We start from the raw sequence: 25,730 nt of genomic DNA, 5'->3' as shown, positions 1-25,730 counted from the left end.
CATTTTTATGTTAATTACCATATACTTTCCATCTGTCCGGCTCCATGGCTAAATGGTTAGCGTGCTGGCCTTTGGTCACAGGGGGCCCGGGTTCGATTCCCGACAGGGTCGGGAATTTTAACCTTAATTGGTTAATTTCGCTGGCACGGGGGCTGGGTGTATGTGTCGTCTTCATCATCATTTCATCCTCATCACGACGCGCAGGTCACCTACGGGTGTCAAATCGAAAGACCTACATCTGGCGAGCCGAACTTGTCCTCGGACACTCCCGGCACTAAAAGCCATACGCCATTTCATTTTTTTTTTTTTTTTTTCTTTCCATCTGCATTTTCCGGTTTGAGCTGCCCACGCTAGTCATGATGGACAAAGATATTGAGAATTCACAGACAGCACTTTCATTCATTGGTGGTAGCCCTGGACCTCAGGAAGGAAACCAAAGACGGCGCGATGAAGCGGAATGCCACAGAAGAGAGTCGTGTCTACAGCGAAATAGTCGCAGAAGTTACGTATCTACATTTGTCTAGTAATAATGGCATTTATTAATTTACCGCTAATTTTACTGTTGATTTGCGTGAAAGCTATTATTATCCTCCATTTAGGACAAAAATTGTAATGAAATTTCATGGATACGATTCGTTCACGAACCCCAACTTCGGTATTTGCACGGAGTAAACATGGGAAACCACGCAAACCCCTCTTCACGGCTATCTACAGTGGAATTCAAACCACCATCTCCAAAAGGTTCATGACCTCTAATGTGTTGCCATCTCCCTCGGAGAAACACAAATAGCCAAGCTTCTCTATCATAGGATGGAGTGTAAATTACAGCACACGGATATAACGATGAGTTAGCAAAGGAAAACGAAAATACTGTACTATAGGGCTCTTTAAACACAATTCAAATATATAGAAAATAATTACCTTTAAGGAAATAGGGAGACAACTTCATAAAACCTGTTACGGAGGTTTAAAGTTTAATTGCACCGAAACGATAAGATAGCCGAGCTGACGTATTGCCACTTTAAGTGACGCATTGTTATAAAACACGTGAGTTACTCGTATATGCTAGAATACAAGCTGAACGTGAACAGATTTTTCATGAACATAAGAACGCCTTCTAATGCGGAGTTTCCCAAAATATTTGCCTCTGAGGCCCCCCGAGCATTACGCATGCATATCCAAGAACTCCTTAGCCACATAACATAATACTGAATTCAGTAAACAAAAAATAGAATTTTTAATGACACCATGTTTGATTTTATTCGTATAATTTGGGACTAATATTAACTTTCTTTGATAGTTTAATTTAACTTCATTTACATAAAGATACTTTAGACATACATAGAAATTATAAAACAGTGTGAAACTTGGCTAATTGGACCTGGAAATTTACTTTAAAAGAATCACTTGCTGCGGTTGCTGGATCAGTGGGACAAAAAATGAGTGCTATTGGACTAGGAAAAAGAGTGACTGAATGGGTGGCTATATTTCTAGAAATAGAACTCAGAGAATTAGAGTAGGCGAAGCTTTATCTGTCTCTGTAATAATTCAGAGGGGGATTCCTTAAGGCAGTATTATTGGACCTTTATGTTTTCTTATATATATCAATGATATGTGTAAAGAAGTGGAATCAGAGATAAGGCTGTTTGCAGATGATGTTATTCTGTACAGAGTAATAAATAAGTTACAAGATTGTGAGCAACTGCAACATGACCTCGATAATGTTGTGAGATGGACAGTAGACAATGGTATGGTGATAAACGGGGTTAAAAGTCAGGTTGTGAATTTCACAACTAGGAAAAGTCCTCTAAGTTTTAATTACTGCATTGATGGGGTGAACGTTCCTAGGTGTTAATATAAGGAAAGTTCTTCACTGGGGTGATCACATAAATATGATTGTTAATAAAGGGTACAGATCTCTGCACATGATTATGAGGGTATTTAGGGGTTGTAGTAAGGATGTAAAGGAGAGGGCATATAAGCCTCTGGTAAGACCCCAACTAGAGTATGTGTGAGCTCGTATGCGGGAGATAGTGGGTTCGAACTCCACTGTCGGCAGCCCTGAAAATGGTTTTCCATGGTTTCCCATTTTCACACCAGGCAAATGCTGGGTCTGTACCTTAATTAAGGCCACGGCCGCTTCCTTCCCATTCGTAGGCCTTTTCTATCCCATCGTCGCCATAAGACCTATCTGTGTCGGTGTGACGTAAAGCAACTAGCAACTAGAGTATGCTTCCAGTGTATGGGACCCTCAGCAGGATTACTTGATTCAAGAAGTGGAAAAATTCAAAGAAAAGCAGCTCGATTTGTTTCCGACAAAAGATTAGCGATACAAAAATGTTGCAAAATTTGGGCTGGGAAGACTTGGGAGAAAGGAGACGAGCTGCTGGACTGAGTGGTATGTTCCGAGCTGTCAGTGGAGAGATAGCGTGGAATGACATCAGCAGACGAATATGTTCGAGTTACGTCTTTAAAAGTAGGAAAGATCACAATATGAAGATAACGTTGGAATTCAAGAGGGCAAATTGGGGCAAATATTCGTTTATAGGAAGGGGAGTTAGGGATTGGAATAACTTACCAATGGAGATGTTCAATAAATTTCCAATTTCTTTGCCATCATATAAGAAAAAGGCTAGGAAAGCAACATTAGGGAATATGCCACCTGGGGGACTGCCCTAAATGCAGATCAGTAGTGATTGGTTGATTGTTTGATGGAACTGTTTTCCAAAGACAAAGCCTTTTACAAGCGTAGACACTCGAACCGAAGATCATCCTCTACATTAGTTCTGTTTCTGTGCTTCGTTTTCATTTGTGGGAGAGCATAAAAGCTACACTCAACCAGGTATGTTGTTACGAAAGGCGTTAAACGCAATATTTCCTTTCTAGAAATTGTAAGGTATAGGGGATGCTATTGGACACAAAAGTCGATCGGAGACGTGGAATTGTGATACATCCATGGAACTTCCTGGAGCTAAACATGCCACTCCATCTCATTCTCCACCCATATCATACTTCAATTTATATTTCACTTTCTCTCTGCCAAGAAACTTCGGGTAGTTGACCTTCCGCAAAGGAAGGCAGTTCATGTTCATTTCCAAAGAAGGGATTTCCTATCCACGAGATTTTCTCAACTATTGGCGGTAAATGTGGTCTGAATGTGGATACTAGCAAACTGCAAGTGTCTTACAATTACATTACTTGCAGTATTTCGTTTTTCCCGCTGCTGAATTGTACCATCTATTGGCCAAATTAAGAGTTACATATACTGTATATAAGTTATAAAACGATGAAAACATAGTTACTGGGTTTAATATAATGGTCTATGAATCGTGTGTGTACAATTGAATTTCACTCTTTCAGTAATTACAACTTACATTATTATTGCGGACCCCTCGGATGATCGTCGCGGCCCCCCAGGTGTCCGCGGACCATAGTTTGGGAATTGCTGCTCTAATGGTTACTTTCTTCATGATATGTACCGGATATTATCATATTCTCCTTCATATCTCAGCAATGATATTATTATTACTTCGGTAGAGAAAGTCGCATTTTGTTTAATTTGCGTCACAGACATAATCCAGACAGTGTGATGAACTGAGTTGATTTAACTTCTTCTTATCTTTACTTACATCACATATTGTGTTTTTACCTTAACACGTGTGCACAAGATTTAACACTATCTATGATACAGGTATCTCCCTCAGACACGGTCCTTCCTGAAAAGCTCGCAAATCTCCCATCATTCTTTATTTATCAGTCATCAATTTATCCCATAAATCATAGCAACTTCATATCAGTACAGATCAAGGCCCTCTTAGGAGCAGAAGTTAAAGACCTCTGTCACTCGCAAACTAGCACTAACTAGGAGATCTTGCCAACATGCCCTCACCGATTTCATCCTTTTCGATTTACAGTAGGTAAGGGTTATTCTGCCCGAAGGCAGGTCCGAACCTCCGCAGAGGTGTTCCTGAGCCGGAGTTTACGTGCGGTAGGGTGGTCAGTTCCTTTCCACTCCTCCATTCCCTTACCCCCACCAACAGCGCGTGGCAACCCATCCAACTCCTGACCACGCCCAATGTTGCTTAACTTCGGAGATCTCACGGGATCCGGTGTTTCAACACGGCTACGGCCGTTGGCTTTTCTATTTACAGTCGAAACCGGTTATAACGACTCCGAAGGGATAGCAAATTAACGGTTGTAATAGGCCATAGTCGCACAAATCGGCTTTTCTTTCCATTTTTTTTAGCTAAACGTGTCATATCTGTAAGTTTTAATTAATGCCACGGACGCTTACTTGCCACTCCTATTCCTTTCTTATCCCATCGACGCCACAAGACCTATTTGTGTCGGTGCGACGTAAAGCAACTTGTAAAAAAGAAGAAGAGTCTATTGTGAACGCATTTACAATTTGTCTCATGTCTCAGCACTGAAAGTTGATGGCTAGTTGACAACATACGAAGCAGCCTTGAAAGGTGAGCAGCCTTAAAGAACAAAAATTCACAAATAGTCAAACGGGGGAGTGACAGAGCCTTCATATCAATGTGGTGAATGTACGTGATGTTTGCTTACTGCTAAACGAATGAAAATTCGTTTACCCTAAAGCGCTCGAGGGTAACGATCTCTCTCTCGCCAGGAGATAGGGGCAGGTTGAAGGAGATTTTAGGTGAAGTGGGAGATGGATTGAAGAGACAGGTCTTGTTTGTGTGTGAAACTTTTAGGGTCTCTGGGCTAAATGGAGGAGAGAAGATTGGAGAGTTAGCGGGTGTTTGGGAATGTGATAGTTGTTAGCAATGCATTTTATGGGTGTACAGTAGTTATGACAAATAGGAGCTATTTTGTATGGTGTGACGGATGATTTTTGATGAGCATCATAGTATTAAAGAAGATGGAAATGAATGATTGGTACATGACAAGATGGTATGTAACTGCCTGATTTCTGTGATGATTTGTTGTGACGTTGTTTGAAGTTCCCTTACCATGAAAGCGCTGGAATTTTCATTAATGTCAAAAGAAAATTGTATACAGTGTATTAACTTTCTGTAAATATCAGTTAAGGTGCATTACTTTCTATTTATCAACAGTAAAAGAGTATATCGGTCATTATGAATCGCGTCTGAGATAAGATTCTGTCAGACATGATATACAGCACTTGGCACTGAAGCACATTCTGGAGCACAAGGGTGAAGGTTAGAAGGTGTTTCATGCACTGAAGTACACGTGAATAAGATTAGTACCAACATTTGAAGTGGAATGTTGTATAGGTATAGACCTATTTCTTTCAAGAAATGTTACAAAGTAGGAATACTTGCCTCAGTTACAGAATCTTGGGACATTTACACGGAATAACATTTAGTTACTCTTGCATGGAATTATCTCTGCCATGAGAAATCCGAGGTTTGGATGATTAAGATAGTGACACTTGCACGAGAATAGAGGTGGAGATGTGGGGTTGCTCTTCACGTCGGCTTCGGCCTACTAGCGGCCACGGTCGGTCCGTGGTTCAAAAGCTCTGCACTCCGACCGACCAACGAAGGAGACGACGGATAGCCAAGGCTCTACATTGGCTCTAGGCCTCTGTATTCGGGAAGCGGAGATGGGCCGGTAAACGTTTTGGATGTCTTCCAGGGGATAAATGGAAAAAGTTTAGTAGTGCAGTTCCTTATTGGCGTTCCATAAAATGGGAAAATGCTGTTGAATGACGGAACTGTCAAAAAAGGAATGGGGAAGGGTAGGTAACAATGTCACTTAACGTTACTGTTCTCACGCTGTTACCTAAAATAACCTCAGCTAACCTAATAAATTAAAACTGTAAAGATTCTGCGTAAGAATTTGAGGTTGAATGCACACAACAGAAAGATGACAATCTGCACTCAAACTTTTTCGTCTACTAATGGCATTCAACGCCATCTCTTCACTGGCAGCTCAGAACATACCATTTAGTAGAGCAACTCGTCTCCTTTTTTTTAAAGTATTCCCAGGCCAAAGTTTGTAACCTTTTCGTAACGCTACTATTTGGTCGGAAATAGCCTAACTCAGAAAAAATGAGCTCCGTTTCTTTGGATTTTTTTCCATTTCTCGAATCAAATAATCTTGGTGAGTGTCCCATATCTTGTATTCTACAAGTGTCAGTCCGTGCAAGCGTTCCAAACCCCATTTAGGAACAATATGGTCAATTAATTTTTTTACTCTTATTAGGTAGCCTATACTCGTTTTACGGAGCCTTGATAATTCCAGTTAATGAACAACTAATATTCTCATCAAGTAAGAAGATGATTTCCGAAGAGAAACTACATCAGAGTAATCATGAGGACCTGGCAGATCCTTAATACTCAACTCAAACTGAGTTGGACATTGCATGCATTTGCCTCCGCCAGTTGTTTTAATGTTATTCAATTTCACTTGGACAGATATTGTTCATGTCTAACACCCTTCATGGTCGTTACTGAAGTCTGTTGCACTCGATCAAATTTTCAATTAAAAGAAATAAAAGCCTTACACGAAAATTTCTATTAAATACTGTAAGATAATATTCGTGAAACATTTTATCGATTAGACTCAGTACGGTTTAACAAAACCAGTTGTGTCAAAAAACTAATCAGGACATGAGGAGAGGGGCGGGGAGAGTGGTGTAGGTTAGCTGTTGTCTCTCTATTCAGACGGCCAAGTCTCGTATCTCGGTGGGTTGTAGGTCGGAATATTCTCCTGAATATTTGCGTGTTGTCAGGATGGGCTCTAAGCTGCTGGCTAGAGCACAAAATAACCAGCAACTTCAGAAATAGCTGGGATTATCAGAAGGCATTTTATCCAACCAGGGCAGGAGAAGAATGTTGTAGTTCCATTATGAAAAAATAATACTGGTGGGGGAAGTGCACAGTAACACAGGGTTTTCGCGACAACGTCGCGTAATATACTCTAAGTCTGATATCAGGTAAAATGTAATACACGTTAAATCAATCAATCAATCAATCAATCAATCAATCAATCAATCAATCAATCAATCAATCAATCAATCAATCAATCAATCAATCAATCAATCAATCAATCAATCAATCAATCAATCAATCAATCAATCAATCAATCAATCAATCAATCAATCAATCAATCAATCAATCAATCAATCAATCCTGATCTGCATTGAGGGCAGTCGCCCAGGTGGCAGATTCCCTATCTGTTGTTTTTCTAGCCTTTTCCTAAATGATTTCAAAGAAATTGGAAATTTATTGAACGTCTCCCTTGGTAAGTTATTCCAATCCCTAACTCCCCTTCTTATAAATGGATATTTGCCCCAGTTTGTCCTCTTGAATTCCAACTTTATCTTCATATTGTGATCTTTCCTACTTTTAAAGACATCACTCAAACTTATTCGTCCACTAATGTCATCCCACGCCATCTCTCCGCTGACAGCTCGAACATACCACTTAGTCGAGTAGCTCGTCTTCTTTCTCCCAATTCTTCCCAGCCCAAACTTTACAACATTTTTGTAACGCTACTCTTTTGTCGGAAATCACCCAGAACAAATCGAGCAGCTTTTCTTTGGATTTTTTCCAGTTCATGAATGAGGTAATCCTGGTGAGGGTCCCATACACTGGAACCATACTCTAGTTGGGGTATTACCAGACACTAATAAGCCCTCTCCTTTACACCCTTACTACAATCCCTAAACACTCTCATAACCATGTGCTGAGATCTGTACCCTTTATTTACAATCCCATTTATGTGATTACCCCAATTAAGATCTTTCCTTATATTAACACCTTGGTACTTACGATGATCCCCAAAAGGAACTTTCACCCCATCAACGCAGTAATTAAAACTCAGAGGGACTTTTCCTATTTGTGAAATTCACAACCTGACTTTTAACCCCGTTTATCAACGTACCATTGCCTGCTGTCCATCTCACAACATTATCGAGGTCACGGTGCTTTTGCTCACAATCTTATTTATTACTCTCCGCAGAAACCTTACCTCTGATTCCACTCCTTTACTCATATCATTAAGAAAACATAAGAAAACACAGTAATATCAATACAATAGTAACATAGTAACATCAATACAATTTTGTATACATGTGGATGATGATAACTATAGTAAGAGATATATGAAATGTTATTGATGTTATTTATTTCGAAGTAATTTATCTGGTCGGTCGTCTACGGACAGGGATGGCTAATCACATCGAAGACTTTAATATTACTTATCTAGACTCACAGAGTGCGCTGGTGTTATGCGAGATATTGTACGCCTTCACGCATCGCCATATTGTGGGCACTTCATTTTCGAGTGCATGGTTAGCACGTTGTAATATTTACAGTTTTTGCGAGTTATCGTATTGAATCATGTCATTTAGTGGATCTGTTGTAATATTATACGTGACGGTGCGATAATATATGAGTATTCATTTCCAGAAGTCTAAACAGAGTTTCCTCCAGTTAATAGATCCTATGATATCTGGAATATAAATCTACCTAGAATATTCCTTTGTGCATATACGTGCATGGACGTCTAAACAACTCCACTCCCAGTCACGGATAACCACCAACCAGGGGCCGAGCGTTCTACTTTTCAATCGAACTGTTGCCTGAAAGCCTAAGTACTTTACTACCTAGGTCCTAGGAGAACCCATGCACGCACAATACGGGGTATCCTACTTCCCCAGCTACGGATTACCGCTAACTGTGCGAACGACCCTGTTCCTTTCAGTGCCTGAATAATTATGCACATAACTTTAATCTCTTAACTACAATAGCCCTCCTTCCATATATTACTACAACTACTCCTTTCCTGTAACTTTCGTATACACATATTTCGAACTACAGCTAAGTACTTGCTTACATTACTACGGTTATTCGATTCATTCTTCAGCCATCTTATAATTTTAAGATTGTTTTCTTTCTGGCTTAATACTAATAGTTCACTACTACTCAGGAAATTTCTTGTAATCGCTTTAAGGAGATGAAATTCCTCTCTTATTTCCTCAAACAACACACTCTTACATTGTCCTTTCCCTTATCCATCCCTATGTTTTGTAAATTCCCATTAACCACCATATCAGACCTCTTCTTTCTCTTCTATTTACATTCCCTATCATTATGTTCATATCCTGGTTTATCATCTTAAATAGCGAGTGGGTCGCCTTGCTCCTGCACTCGGACTTCGACCACTATCTTTGAATATCCTCCCCCCTTCATGCGATTCTCTTCCATATTTTTACGTCTCCCCTTAACTTGTCTATCTCCCAATAATTTTAAAATCTCAACCTCTCTAAGATACTTTGAACCTTACCTAACATATATTCTCTGGACATACTGTCTCTCTGGTGTTTGTATTCCCTCTGCAGGAGCAGACTCCCCTTATCCTCTTTTGAGTGTGATAATACACTGACTGACAGTGACAATGCAACACCAAGGAGGAGTGGTTCGAAAGGGATGAAAGTTGGGGAAAAAACAGAGACGGCACGGACGAATAATTGATGTTTATTTCAAACCGATATGCAGGTTACACAATGCGCACGGCATCGACTCAGTAGGATGTAGGACCACTGCGAGCGGCGATGCACGCAGAAACACGTCGAGGTACAGAGTCAATAAGAGTGCGGATGGTGTCCTGAGGGATGGTTCTCCATTCTCTGTCAACCATTTGCCACAGTTGGTCGTCCGTACGAGGCTGGGGCAGAGTTTGCAAACGGCGTCCAATGAGATCCCACACGTGTTCGATTGGTGAGAGATCCGGAGAGTACGCTGGCCACGGAAGCATCTGTACACCTCGTAGAGCCTGTTGGGAGATGCGAGCAGTGTGTGGGCGGGCATTATCCTGCTGAAACAGAGCATTGGGCAGCCCCTGAAGGTACGGGAGTGCCACCGGCCGCAGCACATGCTGCACGTAGCGGTGGGCATTCAACGTGCCTTGAATACGCACTAGAGGTGACGTGGAATCATACGCAATAGCGCCCCAAACCATGATGCCGCGTTGTCTAGCGGTAGGGCGCTCCACAGTTACTGCCGGATTTGACCTTTCTCCACGCCGACGCCACACTCGTCTGCGGTGACTATCACTGACAGAACAGAAGCGTGACTCCTCGGAGAACACGACGTTCCGCCATTCCCTCATCCAAGTCGCTCTAGCCCGGCACCATGCCAGGCGTGCACGTCTATGCTGTGGAGTCAATGGTAGTCTTCTGAGCGGACGCCGGGAGTGCAGGCCTCCTTCAACCAATCGACGGGAAATTGTTCTGGTCGATATTGGAACAGCCAGGGTGTCTTGCACATGCACATGCTGAAGAATGGCGGTTGACGTGGCGTGCGGGGCTGCCACCGCTTGGCGGCGGATGCGCCGATCCTCGCGTGCTGACGTCACTCGGGCTGCGCCTGGACCCCTCGCACGTGCCACATGTCCCTGCGCCAACCATCTTCGCCACAGGCGCTGCACCGTGGACACATCCCTATGGGTATCGGCTGCGATTTGACGAAGCGACCAACCTGCCCTTCTCAGCCCGATCACCATACCCCTCGTAAAGTCGTCTGTCTGCTGGAAATGCCTCCGTTGACGGCGGCCTGGCATTCTTAGCTATACACGTGTCCTGTGGCACACGACAACACGTTCTACAATGACTGTCGGCTGAGAAATCACGGTACGAAGTGGGCCATTCGCCAACGCCGTGTCCCATTTATCGTTCGCTACGTGCGCAGCACAGCGGCGCATTTTACATCATGAGCATACCTCAGTGACGTCAGTCTACCCTGCAATTGGCATAAAGTTCTGACCACTCCTTCTTGGTGTTGCATTTGCTCTGTCAGTCAGTGTATAATGCCATATATTTTCAACAAATAAGTGAGAGCGTATACAGTAATTGATCGGCAATATTAAAGAAGAGTAAGTTAGGCCTAACGCGTTGTGCCCGTTCACACCTCCGCGACAGCTTTCAAAATGGCGCCGAGAGAAGGTATGGCCCATTTAATCTATAGGAAGCAAAGAATAGACACCAGTTGCGGTGACGTAGAAGGCCATACACGTCATGGAACGGTCGAGTATTGAGGGTGAAACGGACAGTGGACTGTCTACTGTATTGTTTTACAAAAAAAAAAAAAAAAAAAAAAAAAAGTTGAAAACTTGATTGTTAAGAAATCTCCATCTTAATTTTTCCCAACGAAGAGTGAAGACGGAACTACCGACCGCGGTATAATTTTTAAGGAGAACAAAGGATCAGAAGTTATAATATAGGAAAAAGCGTCGGAAACGAGAAGAAAATAAGTCAAGTTATCAAAAAAAAAAAAAAAGCAGAGTTGATTAGAGATATTAAAAAGGAATCAGCTAAGTACCACGAGATACGCGTGGGTGGATACGGAGCGCAGTAGATCGAGATTCTGCAAAAGCGAAACCAAACCAGCATAAAAAAGGGATCTCATACAAGAAGAGAAACATCTCGAAATATTGAATCCGAATAGAAATTAGTTTCCCAAGATCTACAAGAAGCGGCCGACCGAGATACATTCACTGGGATCAACACCAACGAGGTCGAAGATATACGTCGGAGAACCACAAAGGAAAATATAAATTTAAGGATTACGGACTTCAAAAAAAAAATATATATATATAATGGCTCTTCACTGCACTATAATCCTTAATTTAGTTGGTGATAAGAAGACCATGAGGATGATGTGCTAAATATACATGATGGACCAAGCTGGGGACCAGTACATCTTGCTATACGACCGAGCCATGATAGTCGAAGGCGACGGGAAGCCATACGACCGAGGCATCATAAGGAAGGCGACGGGAAACCATACGACCGAGCCATGATGAGGAAGGCGACGGGAAACCGACAGCAATCCCGTGATGAGGAAGCAGATGATGTTCCAGATGTCCAACCCATGAGCTAACCGAAGACCCAACTACATCTATTTGGGAGCAGAACAGCTGGACCAGGACCAACCATGAGCGAGCTAAGTCATTTACAATATTTAATCGCATAATTTTTGGTTTGCCTACACATGTGCCTTAGGCATGTGCCGATGGGCTAAATATAAACCGATATATAAGAAATGCAAGTGAATGTTACCAATGAAGTGTGAGATATTTAAGTCCGTAGTTACGTGATTTAGCAAAATAGCATGAGATTCTAATGTGCTGGATATTCGTCATCGTATATCGGTCAAAATACACGTTATGTTGTGTGAGGTTTGAAAAAGAATTTGTGAAAACAGCTGATAGTAATGGCAAACTGGCAGATTGCAGAGATTTCGTATTGGTAATGCTACAAGTCGACGTCACGATTGGTTGCGCGCGGTGTAAAAATAAACATATAGAATCACTCATTATTTTGATTCGCAATAAGGGCATTGAACTCAATCATAGATTACGAGATATGGCAGCTTTAAAATGTTATTTTAAGAAACATAGTGTGATAGTTTGACATGGTTAAGTATTTGGGAACGCGACGAATTAATATGGAGGCTACGATGTTGAGATATTATATGGATGTTGAAGTAAGATTGCAATTGTGCTAGCTTGAGGAAAAGTATGAGTTATATGGTGATATGAGAAGTTTTATACGCACTACGTAGGGGCCATTGAGTGCCTGCAATTTAAGATATGCCACACTACATTCTTTCGATTCGTATACGTGAGATTGCCCACACCGCTCGAGTGACCTAAGACAATGTATGAACAGAATTTACTATTGTAGAATTATGCTTGTGACGGGATCGTATATCAACTATAGATGTGTTGTAATGAATATAGGAATACAACGATACGTTTTTTAGCTGTATTTGACCGAAGTTATTCACGACACCGATAAATATGATATCATGCTTATGAATACTGCGACATAGCGCTTGCATTGTAACTGCGTATGAATAAAATAGCTTGCACTGAAGTAGAATGTTATGGAATATAACGAAGGAAAGGGACATTGAGCCTAAAAGACATGTGTATGACAGCCAAAGATTATGTTGAAGTTAGTTAGATAGCTGAATAGATTAACATATTCTCTGTTTGAACTTGCGTTTTCTCAACAAACTACAGCTAGGGAAATGTCAGAGTAGGAGCCGAATTTGACAGACACTAGGAACAAATGCCTTAGTTCGTAAATAGTATCCATGCACAACGAGAACGTAGCAATAAAGCATGAGTTCGGATTTATTAGTACAAATTTCTTAATACAGATTTATTAATACAAATTTATTAATACGAATTTATTGATACAGATTTATTCATACGGATTTATTCACTTACTTATATGTTTACTTATATGGATTTCCTTACTAGTGAATCGTCATTTACTGAGTATCAGCTACAATTTACTGGAATATTCCCAACGCTCAACTCTAATATGATTGGCAATTAAATATCGGTGATATACAGTTCAGTCCTGCAATTTAAAGATATGATTTGGTTCAATTACTAGTTTGAGTTTATTAGTGGACCTTATAGACATTTCAGCGTAACTGTGTGTTTAATTCAGACTTGTTTAATTAATCTTAAAGAAAATGAGCTCTTATAACAACTTGATTATGTTGGTGTTATATCGATGACTAACTACAGTATGGACCTTAGATGTCCAGTGATCGATTGTAAATATGTACATACGCAAATTTTATTTCAAGAAGGAACTGATCTAGATAGTTTAAGACTACATATTATTTCTCTTTCTACGAGCCAGCGCTGACTCACAATCCACATTTGTAATATGAAACGACAAGTAATGCCTTGCATTCCAGTTTAATAGTCAAATATTTAATCAATAAATATCTTGTTTATTTTATACAATGTTATGTTTCATGAGTTCTTTCATTGTAGCCTAGTTCGTAAGTTAGTTGCTTAGCTAAGAGAATTTCTTGATTAAGTAAGTACTCCATATAGCCATGACCAGTTCTCACGTAGTTGAAACTCTGATTTTTTTAAAAAAATTGTTGACGGTCGTTATATGGTGTCATGTGTCTCTATAGGCGTCACCCGTGAGTTGTTAATCTCATCGTACTCACGTTAAGCGTATCTTGAAGTAGGATTACATGTCTTAGTCGGCCTTTGAAAACCCTGAGGTATCCGCTGAGCGACCCCATTTCATCTGATTAGGCAGCCCAACTACGAGTTAGAAATGGAGGTATCGGGTAAAGAATGTTGACGTTCGAATTGACGCACGACGTCACAGCGTGGAGTGTAATATTAGTCACGATGGTGAACTCTTGTGCAGTTTTTAATTGCACATATTGCTATCAGAGGGATCTAGTATTTCTTTTCACAAGTGAGTAGAAGTTGAACTCTTGTAAAATTAATCTCTATTTAAATAATCGAGAATTAAGTAGGCTATAGGATGGTGGATTCAGAGAACGTATGGGAGTGTCATTTTGAATGTTTAGGCTTCTTCTTGCTGGCCCTTTTCCAATTCATTGCAAGTAATTTTTAAGAATAAACAGCTATTTTGAAAAGGCATACATATTTTTCTTCATGCTTGATAAAAGTATTGCTTCAGATTATTAAAAACTTATCTGAAAAATGATTTATTGGTACCGTATGTCTTACGTTCTCCATTTGTTTCACACCTGATTTATAATGAAAGATTTGTTAAATGCGCTATTCTAGGAACTTTGGACTATGCATAAGTCTATATAAAGCCTATGACTCCTACATTGCAGAAGGAAACTTCCTTTAAAAAAAATTACGTTTACACTCCAGGATTGGTTTCTCCCTCAGTGAGGGATCCCATCTTTACCGCCTCAAGGGCAGTGTCCCGGTACGTGAAAATTTGGGTTGGGAGATACAACTGGAAGGAAGGATCAGGACCTCGCCCAGGCGGCCTCACCTGCTATGCTGAACAGGGGCCTTGTGGAGGGATAAGAAGATTGAAAGGGATAGACAAGGAATAGGGAAGGAAGCGGTCGTGGCCTTAAGTTACGTACGATCCTGGCATTTACGTGGGGGGACAACTGGGAAACCACGGATACAACCTCGAGGATGGCTGAGATGAGAATCAAAACCCCTCAACCTTGTACCACTTTTCAAATTTTGTGGCAGAGCCGGTAATTGAACCCGTGCCTCCGGGGATGGCAGCTAATCACACTAATCACTACACCACAGTCCGACTTCCATGGCTAAATGGTTAGCGTACTGGCCTTTGGTCACAGGTGTCCCGAGTTCGATTCCAGGCAGGGTCTGGAATTTTAACCATCATTGGTTAATTTCTCTGGCACGTGGGCTGGGTGTATGTGTTGTCTTCATCATCATTTCACCCTCATCACGACGTGCAGGTCATCTACGGGCGTCAAATCGAAAGATCTACACCTGGCGAGCAGAAGATGTCCCCGGACACTCCCGGCACTAAAAGCCATACGATATTTCATTTCACTACAGCACAGAGGCGGCTACACTGGAAAACACTAACACCGGTTTAACTATGACATTCATTTTTTAAGTGCTTTATATTCAACTTCATTTTCTTCCTGGTGTGAATTAAAGTGCTCATATTACGTTAGAGCACATTTTCAAGTTTAATTTGTGCTCAGATAATATTCTTTCAGTTTGGGTTTGTGCAAACAGTAATATTGGTATTTAAGAAGAGAATAGTATGAGGGTAATTTAACATCTTAAATGATATCATTTTCTTCTTGCTTCAGCCTAAAGCACTGCTAAAATGTTTTAGCTCAGAGAAACTCAAAGTAAGCTAGGCATTCATTCCATTTTAAAGAAACATTTAGAATCAGAAAGTAGACTTGTACCAGTGTAATGTAATGATTGTCAGGCATCATTTAACTAAATCCATTCACTTCACGAACCATTAGGTACGATACTTTTTCTTTGCTTCACTTCACTTAATAATACTCCTTATATTAGAAGAATATCTCACAATCAGCATATTTTAGACATTATGTTACAAACCACACATAAATAATAATTGTAGGGATGCTCATCCAGATATATTTCATATCCAGGAAAGGATTTTGAAAAGTCTCATTTTGTTAGTAACTAGTAAGTTTGTTTTGGTGAACACTGGGCATATCTACCTTTATTTTCTTTAAAGTTTTATGCAGTCATGTAACTTTTCAACCGTGTATTCACAGTATTGAGTAAAACATTCTGTGATTACTTATCAGAATGGTATGCCGTGTACCTTTCATAAAAATACAACATCGAGTTTCACTTTATGGGATTTTGGTCATTTTGTTTCCCAAAAGTAGGGTGTCGCCTTCGTATTTATTATAATTTCAGAGTTATTAATCGGAAACCAGATCATATAATTTAACATTTTCATTAAACCCTCCCCTCACCCCTTAATTTTAATTCAGGCTCATCAAGTGTCACATTAACTCTCATGCCTCACATTTCCTATCAATTGCAACTTCATTCATTTGCATCGAATCTTTAGCTCTAAGCTGAGTATGCGATTTTGTTAAACTAAGGCTCGAATGCATGCAGCGCGATTTCACACACGTCACGTCACAATGGAAGCAGCTTGGGTCACGGGTGACTAATGTGTCGCTCGTGGGCCTTAGCCCAGTTTTACACCCAAATGCGCCTCCATACACCAACCCTATGTAAAGGCATGCATTCACGTTTACGTGTTTCTATGACGGTGGGTATATGGAGAAAAGTGTGTTGGGGAATACACAAACACCCAATTGCACCTAGTCAACAATCGAACCTGTTCTCTCTGAACCAAAGGCCATTGCGCTGTTCATTCAGCTTAGGAGCCAAACAAATAAAATAATACTAAACTTAAAAATTCCTGGCTCAGTCCGGTGGTATTTGAAGGTGCTCAAATACGTCAGCCTCGTGTCGGTAGATTTACTGGCACGTAAAAGAACTCCTGCGGAACTAAATTCCGGCACCTCGGCGTCCCCGAAAACCGTAAAAGAGTAGTTAGTGGGAAGTAAAACAAATAGCATTATTAAACTTCAAAAATAACTTCCCTTGTTTATATCAATAGAGGTGTAATAACAGCGACAGAAATTAGAAAGACCCTAGTCGGGCTAGTGACATGGCGAGAGTATTTACAGTAAGATTTACCCGCCAACTGCAACATTAACCGGACATTACTTTTGAGCATATATTTTAGCACGAAAAATTCTAATTCTTCAAATAACATTTTATCTATTTTTTTACAAAATTATTGGATAAAGATTAAACCATGCATTAACGAGAACAATTAACATGGAAACTTATTTATACCCACATAATACCATATGATGTTGAATCGTTTCCTAGGAGCCATTGGTATCAATAATGAGTGTGAGGCTTCGTCAGTCTCATAGATCGGAGGACTGAATACAGACTCTCCATTCAGAGATCAGCCCAGATGCTAGCTGAATCAATTCTGCACCATATAGCCCTGGGATGGTCACCACATGAAACTAAATATCCTATATTCAGATATTTGATGTTGAAATATATGTATATGAAGGGTTCAAACGCCGCTGTCAGCAGTTTTAAAAATTGTCTTTTGCTATATGACGTAAAACAATAACAATGGTTTTTCTCTAGAGATATCTATTGTCACCACGGTGCCACGCAAATCAAATTACAAAAAGCTAGCAAATATACCCATTACCGTTATCCGGGAAACACCACGAGGAGGAAGTTTTGATGATAATTTCAGGCCACGTTTCCTACTTCTATTCACGACCGAATTTTGGGAATCTCTACGATAACGGACTACTTGCCTAATGTCATTCAAAATAGTAATAGGGAGTTTTTATTGTAAAGAGAGAAATACACCGAAGAATGGCAGCTTGACGCCTCTCTCGCCTTCTACCCAACGAACAACTACGAGTTTACAGGAATTACGACGGAAACGGCATTCCATTTCTCCCCTGCTGGCAAGCAGCCAATAGTAACCGATAGGTTCGTTATCGGTCACTCAGTGTAGAGCATGAAACCCGCAGAAAATAGTAATTTTCTCCGTCATTTGAAGAGTAAGAGATATTACGTCCATTACAAAAGTTGTTTAAATGAAGGTACGTTTCACATCTAGTCTACGGATTTTACAGAAATCAGTAGCATAGGAGGAAATTGAACAAAAAGTGTTGTGGTCTTTGTATAAACCCCCAGTCTGTTGAGTGATTTCAGAATCATATGCACATCTAAACGGATACGAAAGCTAAAAAACACAGATACGGTCTTGAGTTGACCTAAAAGGGATAAATATCTGAAAATAATTGGCAAAATAAACAAAATTACAGACAGCGGAACCCATACAGCTTTATTTATATTGGCATAACAGCTTTATACAGAAAATTGAAAGCGGTGTGTATCCGGGAGCTGAAATTATACCAACTAAAGAAAACTAGAATTCTCCTCCATACAGCGAATTTCGCAGGCAATAGTTGGCGTTACGTACCTCAACACGCGCCTGAGGGAATCTTTTTAGAGCTTGTTCGTTATTCAAATACTACTAAGGTACTAGAACTGTGAAAAGACTTCCTTCTGGAATTCCTCATGCGAAATATACAGATCGCAATGGGTGATTCCTCCTAAAAGGCGATTTTTGTTTCATGCCAAAGCAAATATTTGTATTGATCTTTTGTTCATAGAAATTTAGAATGACCTTACACTTCGTGTTTACGAAATGAATGTGCTTGATAACCTTCCGTGTATTAATAATGTCTTATGTCACAGGTATGGACTTTCATGAACATGTGCTATGAACTGAATGAAACGTGTTCTTATTGTGAACGTATGTTACTATTTTAAACTAATCTTGAAATTATTTGAATAAGTGGTCGCCGATTTCTCAAATAGTAGCGGAGAACGCGTGTGGTTGTACTAGCTTCATTGCGTTAACTTTTGAATAAATTAGTGTTTATAAGTCTAAAAGCCCAACTGTTTGACTGTGTAAGATAATGAGGTTATGTAGGGCCAGAAATATTGGAAAACAGGCCATTTCTGTGTCTATATGACTACGAAATTCAGTCATCCAGAATGTATGGCTTCTTCTTCTTCTTCGTCTTGTATGTGGCCTTCACCAATGTATTGGGGCAAGCACGTATTGTGGATTTGACTCGGTTTAACGGCAGAATGCCCATCCTAACACGAATCCTATCATCGATATGTGGAGGGATGTGTTCACTCTTGTGTGTTTATTCGGTGGTTGGTAGTGTGATGTGTGAAGGGAAGTGTATTAAGATGAACACAAACACTGAGTCCTGAAGTCAAAGAAATTATTCACACGCAGTTAAAATCCTCGGTCCGACAGGGAATCGAACCCACAGCCCCTGTGATACGAAAATCAATACATTGGCCATTCATCCAGGTAACCGAACGATGTAATAATCTAGGAATGAACGTAACCTACGAGCGTTGAAGCAACGAGAACCCCGCCCCCACCTTCCTCATAATAAAAACATTATCATGGCTTAAATATATTTTTTATGTAAATGCTACTACTTCACTATTTAAGGAGAAACCATTTTGAAAGTAACGTTATGAATTTGACAAAGTAACTCTTGTCGTTGTCAAATTACGCTGAATATACTCCTGCGCTGTTTTTTCCCTAATGTTGGCAATACTGTATCACCGAAGGGGTCTCGGTGGCCTGATTTCTCTGCCATTTCATATGTACAAGAGTGATGGATCTATATTCTCCAATCCAGAGAGTTCGATTCACAATGAGTATCAGAATTTTAAAGCTTATTCCAAGGTGATAATCATGAACTCTATCTATTCTTCTTTATATGCGTGAGGTTGTTAAAGAGGTGACGTGAATGACAGCTGAGCGTCTCATACTGAGCTATCTCGTGGAAGAACTACTTAACGGTCTTAATACGTTTTACACCTCTCCGTTAATGCCCTTAATAAACGTGAATGAATAGCACTGGTTATTATTTGACAACACAGGAGACCTTGAACGTCGACTATCTACTTGCCGTAGCTCAGTATCAGCGAAGTTTACCTCACAAACACTTGCTCTATCGAGTGACGGAAAAGAAAAGACGAGAGCACTGCTAGTAAGTACAATTCTTTCCCTATCCTAAGACGAATTTAACAAACACCTTGTAGTATTTTATAAACTTATGAAGGTATAGAATAGTTGTATTGATTAGAATTCGAAATCAGATGTTAGATGGCGAATGAGAAGATTTTCTTCCGTGGCGCTTGACCACGTGTCCAATTTAGACTATTCAATATGAGCACAGCGATATTTTTATATACGGCTACTGTCCTGAGCGGAATAAAGTAAAGTTATCTCCGCTTTGGCCAGGAGGGTTCTTGGAGGAGTGAAAGGTAGAGGCTTTCACTACTCTTAACCTCGGCACTAAGTGGGGTGGAGAAGTTACTTACAGAAGCATATACAATATTTTCGATGGGTAATTATAGCACAATCTGCGAGCTTGCTAAGCGGTTTGGGCTACAAGGCTATGAATTTGCTTTCGGGAGATGGTGGGCTCTAGATCCAATATCGGCAACCGTGAATATGGTTTTCTGTGGTTTCCCATTTTTCATACTAGGAACATGCGGGGATTATATCTTAATAAAGGCTCTTCATTCCCAGTCCAATCTGCGCCCTAGTCCATCGTCGCCGTAAGACATGTCTGTGTCGGTGGACGTAAAACAAATAGAAAAAAGGAAAACAGGGAAATGATAATTATAGCGGAAGGAGAGTTGTTACGTAAGAAAATGGTGGTTTCAAATATTAACTGGAATTGTTGATGCAAGCCATATGGAAGAGCACCGGCTTTCTGAAACCAACTTGATGGGTTCGATCTCAGCTAACTTCAGTGGTGCAAAGATTTACACATACTTGAGTAAACTCCTGTGGGCCAAAATTTCCTACGCCTCATCGTCTCTGAAATCTGTAAAAATTGTTAGTAGAACGTGTAAATATATGTTATTATTATTATTATTATTATTATTCTTATTATTATTATTATTATTATTATCGCGTCATTCTTTCTTAACCCGTTTATCCTCCAGTGACGGTTATATTTCCTCGGACTGAGTGAGGGATCCCACCTCTATTGCCTCAAGGGAAGTGTCTTGGAACGTGAGACTTTGGGTCGGGGGTTACAACTGGGGAGGGGGACCAGTATCTCGCCTAGGTTGCCTCACTTGCTATGCTCAACAGGGGTCTTGCGGGTGATAGGAATATCGGAAGGGATAGACAAGGAAGAGGAAAGGAAGCCGCCGTGGCCTTAAGTTAGGTACCATCCTTGCATTTGTCTGAAGGATAAGTGAGAAACCACGGAAAACCACTTCGAGGATGACTGAGGTAGGAATCGAACCCTCCTCTACTCAGTTGACATCTCGAGGATGAGTATACCCCGTCATTGCCCTCGTGCCACTTTTCAAATTTCGTGGCAGAGCCGGAAATCGAACATGGGACTCCGGGGGTGGCAGCTAATCACACTAACCACTACACCACAGAGGAGGATATTATTATTATTATTATTATTATTATTATTATTATTATTATTATTATTATTATTATTATTATTATTGTACACCTAAGCAGTAATAAAGGAAAGATGTATAGTCGCTCACAAAAAGAGTAAATGCATGATGGTATTGCATGCCCATCACATTTGATATTTTATCAGTATTTTAGTTATTATCGAAATATAATTCACCTGCCATGTAGCTACAAACCCACATCAAACATTATTCAGTATCCATAAGTTCAACTGTTTTGAGGAAAGAGTGCTCGCGAGAAACTTACACAATACCATGCGATCATTCCTTTTCTGAACAACTGTGCATCTTACAAGCACTGTATCATTGAAAAATATGTCCGATTCGTTGGCTGAATGGTCAGCGTACTGGCCTTCAGTTCAGAGGGTCCCGGGTTCGATTCCCGGCCGGGCCGGGGATTTTAACCTTCATAGGTTAATTCCAATGGCCCGGGGCTGGGTGTTTGTGCTCTCCCCAACATACCTGCAACGCACACACTACACATAACACTATCCTCCACCACAATAACACGCAGTTATCTACGCATGGCAGATGCCGCCCACCCTCATCGGAGGGTCTGCCTTACAAGGGCTGCACTCGGCTAGAAATAGCCACACGAAATTAATATTATTATTGAAAAATATAATGTCGCCTTTCTTTATTTTTTTTTTATTTTTACAATTTGCTTTACGTCACATCGACACAGATAGGTTTTATGGCGACGCGATAGGACAGGAATGGACTAGGAGTGTGAAGGGACAAGAAAGCGACCATGGTCTTAATTAAGGCACAGTCCCGGTATTTTCTTGTTTTAAAAGTGTGAAACTACGGAAAACCATCTTCAGGGCTGCTGGCAGTGGCGTTCGAACCCTCTATCTTCCGAATGCAAGCTCATAGCGACGTGACTCAAACCGCGCAGTTACTTGCTCGGTAATGTTTCCTTCAAACTACCCATAAGAATTGCAGATTCTAAGATGTATATCACGAGCTCGATTCTCTGTAGAACTGGGCATTACTTCCCCTTATGTGTATGGCACTCCTCTCTTTAATACTTTTTGTTCGACTTAATTTGGGCAACTGCAGTTTTCTTCGATCTGACTGGTCTTTCTTTTTCTTTAGGTTTATTTATTGTCGGTTTAACTTAGAAAGTCATATCGCGACATTCATAATTATACATACAGGATTATTACACTGATTACATAGTTACAATAGCAAAAATAACAACAGTACATATTGATCAGATAGTGATTACATGTCATTGAATAGATTTGTTCGTCTAAAAAACTTAATGATGTTTTTACACTGAGTATCTTTGTTGAAGGTATCACATACACTAGTATTATGGTTTAAATTACACAATTGTCTTTGTTGATCATATAGATGGCATTCTAGTAAAATGTGGTCAACAGTCTTTCTTTTTTGACAGGTGTCACATATTGGTGGAGGTTTCGTAGAGAAGATATGTGCATGAGTCAGTTTGCTATGGCCTATACGTATTCTAGTAATGAGCACTTGTTCTCGACGCTGAAGGAATGAAACATCAAATTTATCTGTAGATCCACACCTGATATCATGGAGTCTTGTGGGTTGTTCTCGTGTCCACTCAGTCAACCATTGTTTTCGGATCTTTGTAGTAAGAAAAGGAGCAACATCGGTGTGAGGAATTAGAAAGTTTGGATCATGTACAGGAAGACGAGTTGCTTCTTTAGCTGACATGTCAGCTTGATCATTGCCTTTTATTCCCTTATGTGGGGGAATCTATATTATGGTAACTTGCTGTCCTTTATTTTTCACAGTATTGTAAGTCTGCAGTATGTCTTGGGCTAATGTATTTGAGAATGATGCATTTTGAATGAGTTTTACTGTTGATAAAGAATCACCAAGGATTAAAAAAGGTTCTTTTTGGGGGAACTATTTATGGATTTCATAGCTTTTAGGATAGCATACACTTCACATGTGAATACGGAGCATGTAGCTGGTAGTGCATACTTCATTGTGTGATCGGGGTGGACAACAGCACAGCCACTACCATATTCGGTTTTTGAGCCATCAGTATATACAGGAGGGTGTCTGGGCAGACTTTCACACTTTTCAGATAGTATTTGTTTAAATACGGTACTGTCTGTTGTTTCTTTATTGAATTCACTTAAATCTAATGGTGGTTGAGCTTACCATGGAGGGAATGTGATCTCTTTTTTAGTTCTTGAAGCAATCGGAGGAACTGAAGAATTAATTTCCTGTAAGTATTGCGTAAACCTAATGTGGAAGGGTATATGTCTCTTTTGTTGCGAGGAATAGCGTTGAGGCTGATAGCGTGGGAAAACGTAAGCATGTGCTCTGGAGTGAAGAGGGGCCGCTATCTGTACTGCGTAGTTGATAGTTGTTTTCTGCGTGTCCGAAGCGGGGGTTCATTAGCTTCTATTAATAAAATTGAGATCGGGCTAGTTTTGAATGCTCCCAAGATAATCCTGAGAGACGTGTTTTGAATCAAGTCAAGCATTTTCAGTGAGGATGCTGTAGCTGAATTATATATAATAGAACCATAATCCAGTTTGGTGCGAATTATAGATTTGTAAGTGCACATTAATACATGAAGATCTGCTCCCCAGTTGTTAGCTGCCAATGATTTGAGTACATTAATTCGATGTAGGGAATCCTTTTTTATAGTTTTTAGATGAGAGTTCCATGTTAATTTTCTGTCAAATGTCATTCTGATGAGAAAGAGATGACACATACTTCAGCCAAGATGCTCGTTTACTCTCTTTTATGACTTTTCGGGCTGCAGCACGATTTCCTTGGAACCGTAATTTGTTTTGTAAAGTGGGATGGCGTTTATACTTGTAGAATGCTTGGTTTTCCTTTTTAATTGCATCTTTACAGGAATCATTCCACCAAGGAACTGATTTTCTGTAAGTTGTGTTGTTGGTCCTTGGAACAGAATTTTCTGCGGCTTTATGTATGATATTGGCGAATTCTCCTACGATATAGTCAATGTTGTAATTTATGAAATGGGTAGGTGGTGGTAATCTGTGTAACTCTGCCTTGATATTTTCTTTGCATTCTTGCCAGTTAGCATGTTTAGTATTCCATTTATTTGGGCATACACTTGGGTTGGGCTTGTTGTTTCCATTTATTATGATAGGAAAGTGATCACTTCCGAAAAGGGTTTTGCTAGCTGATGATGTATATATCGTTGCTGCATCTGGAGTGCTCAGACACAGATCTATAATACTAAAAGTTCCATGCTTGATATAATAATGAGTAGGATCATTCGAGTCTATTAGGATCAAATTTTCAGAATCTAGCAACGATTCAATTATTCTTCCTCTTGTGTTAGTGTAGAGACAGTTCCATAGGGTGTTATGGGAGTTAAAAATCACATAAGAGGAGGAATGGTTTAGGAAGTTGATTTATCAGATCTACTAATTCATTAAAATCCATGTTCTGGCTGCTAGGCAAATAAATATTACAGATGCATAGGGAAAATGATAGAAAGACGGCAACTTCTACTGCTTCCAAATTGGTTTTTATTGTCATTTCTTTTTGAGGAACATTGTCACGTATGTAAGTAGCAACCCCTACACTTGCATGAATGGGATTGTTGCGATTTTTGTGATATGCTGTGAATTGTCTCATATTAGCTACGTAGCTATCTCGAAAATTAGTTTATTGTAAGCAAAATTATTTCGGGTTGGTGTTCATTAATAATTTGTTGTAGATATTCATTTGAGAAAAAAATCTGTTCATATCCCACTGCAGTATCCAAGAATTCATGATGGCTTTTAAGAGATGTATTTACTAGATTTGATCCTTATCAGTTATTGGGATTGTCTGATCTGGGGCAGGCCCATTGCTTTCTCCATTTATGGCAGTAAGTAGTTTTTTAACAAGTCTAGTACTCTGGTTTTTAATGTTTTGTCCTGATAATAGGGGTATAATTTATGCAGGGTCTCTATGAGATCTTCAACATGGGAAGTGTGAGATAATGCAATAGGTAAGATATTTGTTGCTGATGTTCCTTTAGTATTTTCAAATAAACTTTTGAGTTGTATGAAATTAAGAATAACATTTGAGGGATTAGCTTCTATTATTTCCTTAACAGGAAGTAGTTGTTCTTCTGTCATAAATCTGCTTCAAGAAATAGGTTTGCGTATAAATGCAGACAAATCAAATGCCATTATTATAGAAAATGGTAAACTTCATTCTGACGATATCGTGACGGTCTCTGGAAACATTAGAAGTATAAATGATAGTGAAGAAATAAAATGTTTAGGGGCAACTTTCAGACAGACTTGAGTCTTCAATGAACATCAGGTACTTGAAAAATTGAAAGCTAACTTAGATCAGATTAC

The 25,730-nt window shown here is 39.9% G+C and overlaps 1 protein-coding gene across 5 annotated transcripts in view; it reads left to right on the top strand.

Annotated features, from left to right (window-relative positions):
* The window catches only part of LOC136867134 (cationic amino acid transporter 2), a 289,680-nt gene that overhangs the window by 53,023 nt on the left and 210,927 nt on the right, over positions 1-25,730 (top strand). Inside the window, exon 1 of one of the 5 annotated variants that reach the window (XM_068227030.1) lies at positions 19,828-19,937. The exons of the other annotated variants lie outside the window; for them this stretch is intronic. The gene's annotated coding sequence lies outside the window, so the exon portion shown is untranslated. Of the gene's footprint in view, positions 1-19,827; positions 19,938-25,730 lie in introns of those variants that run through there. 5 annotated transcript variants of the gene reach the window in all.

Source organism: Anabrus simplex, chromosome 3, assembly GCF_040414725.1.
Source record: "Anabrus simplex isolate iqAnaSimp1 chromosome 3, ASM4041472v1, whole genome shotgun sequence".
Taxonomy (NCBI): domain Eukaryota; kingdom Metazoa; phylum Arthropoda; class Insecta; order Orthoptera; family Tettigoniidae; genus Anabrus; species Anabrus simplex.
Note: the sequence above shows the minus strand (reverse complement) of the source record. Positions and strands in the feature narration are given on the sequence as shown.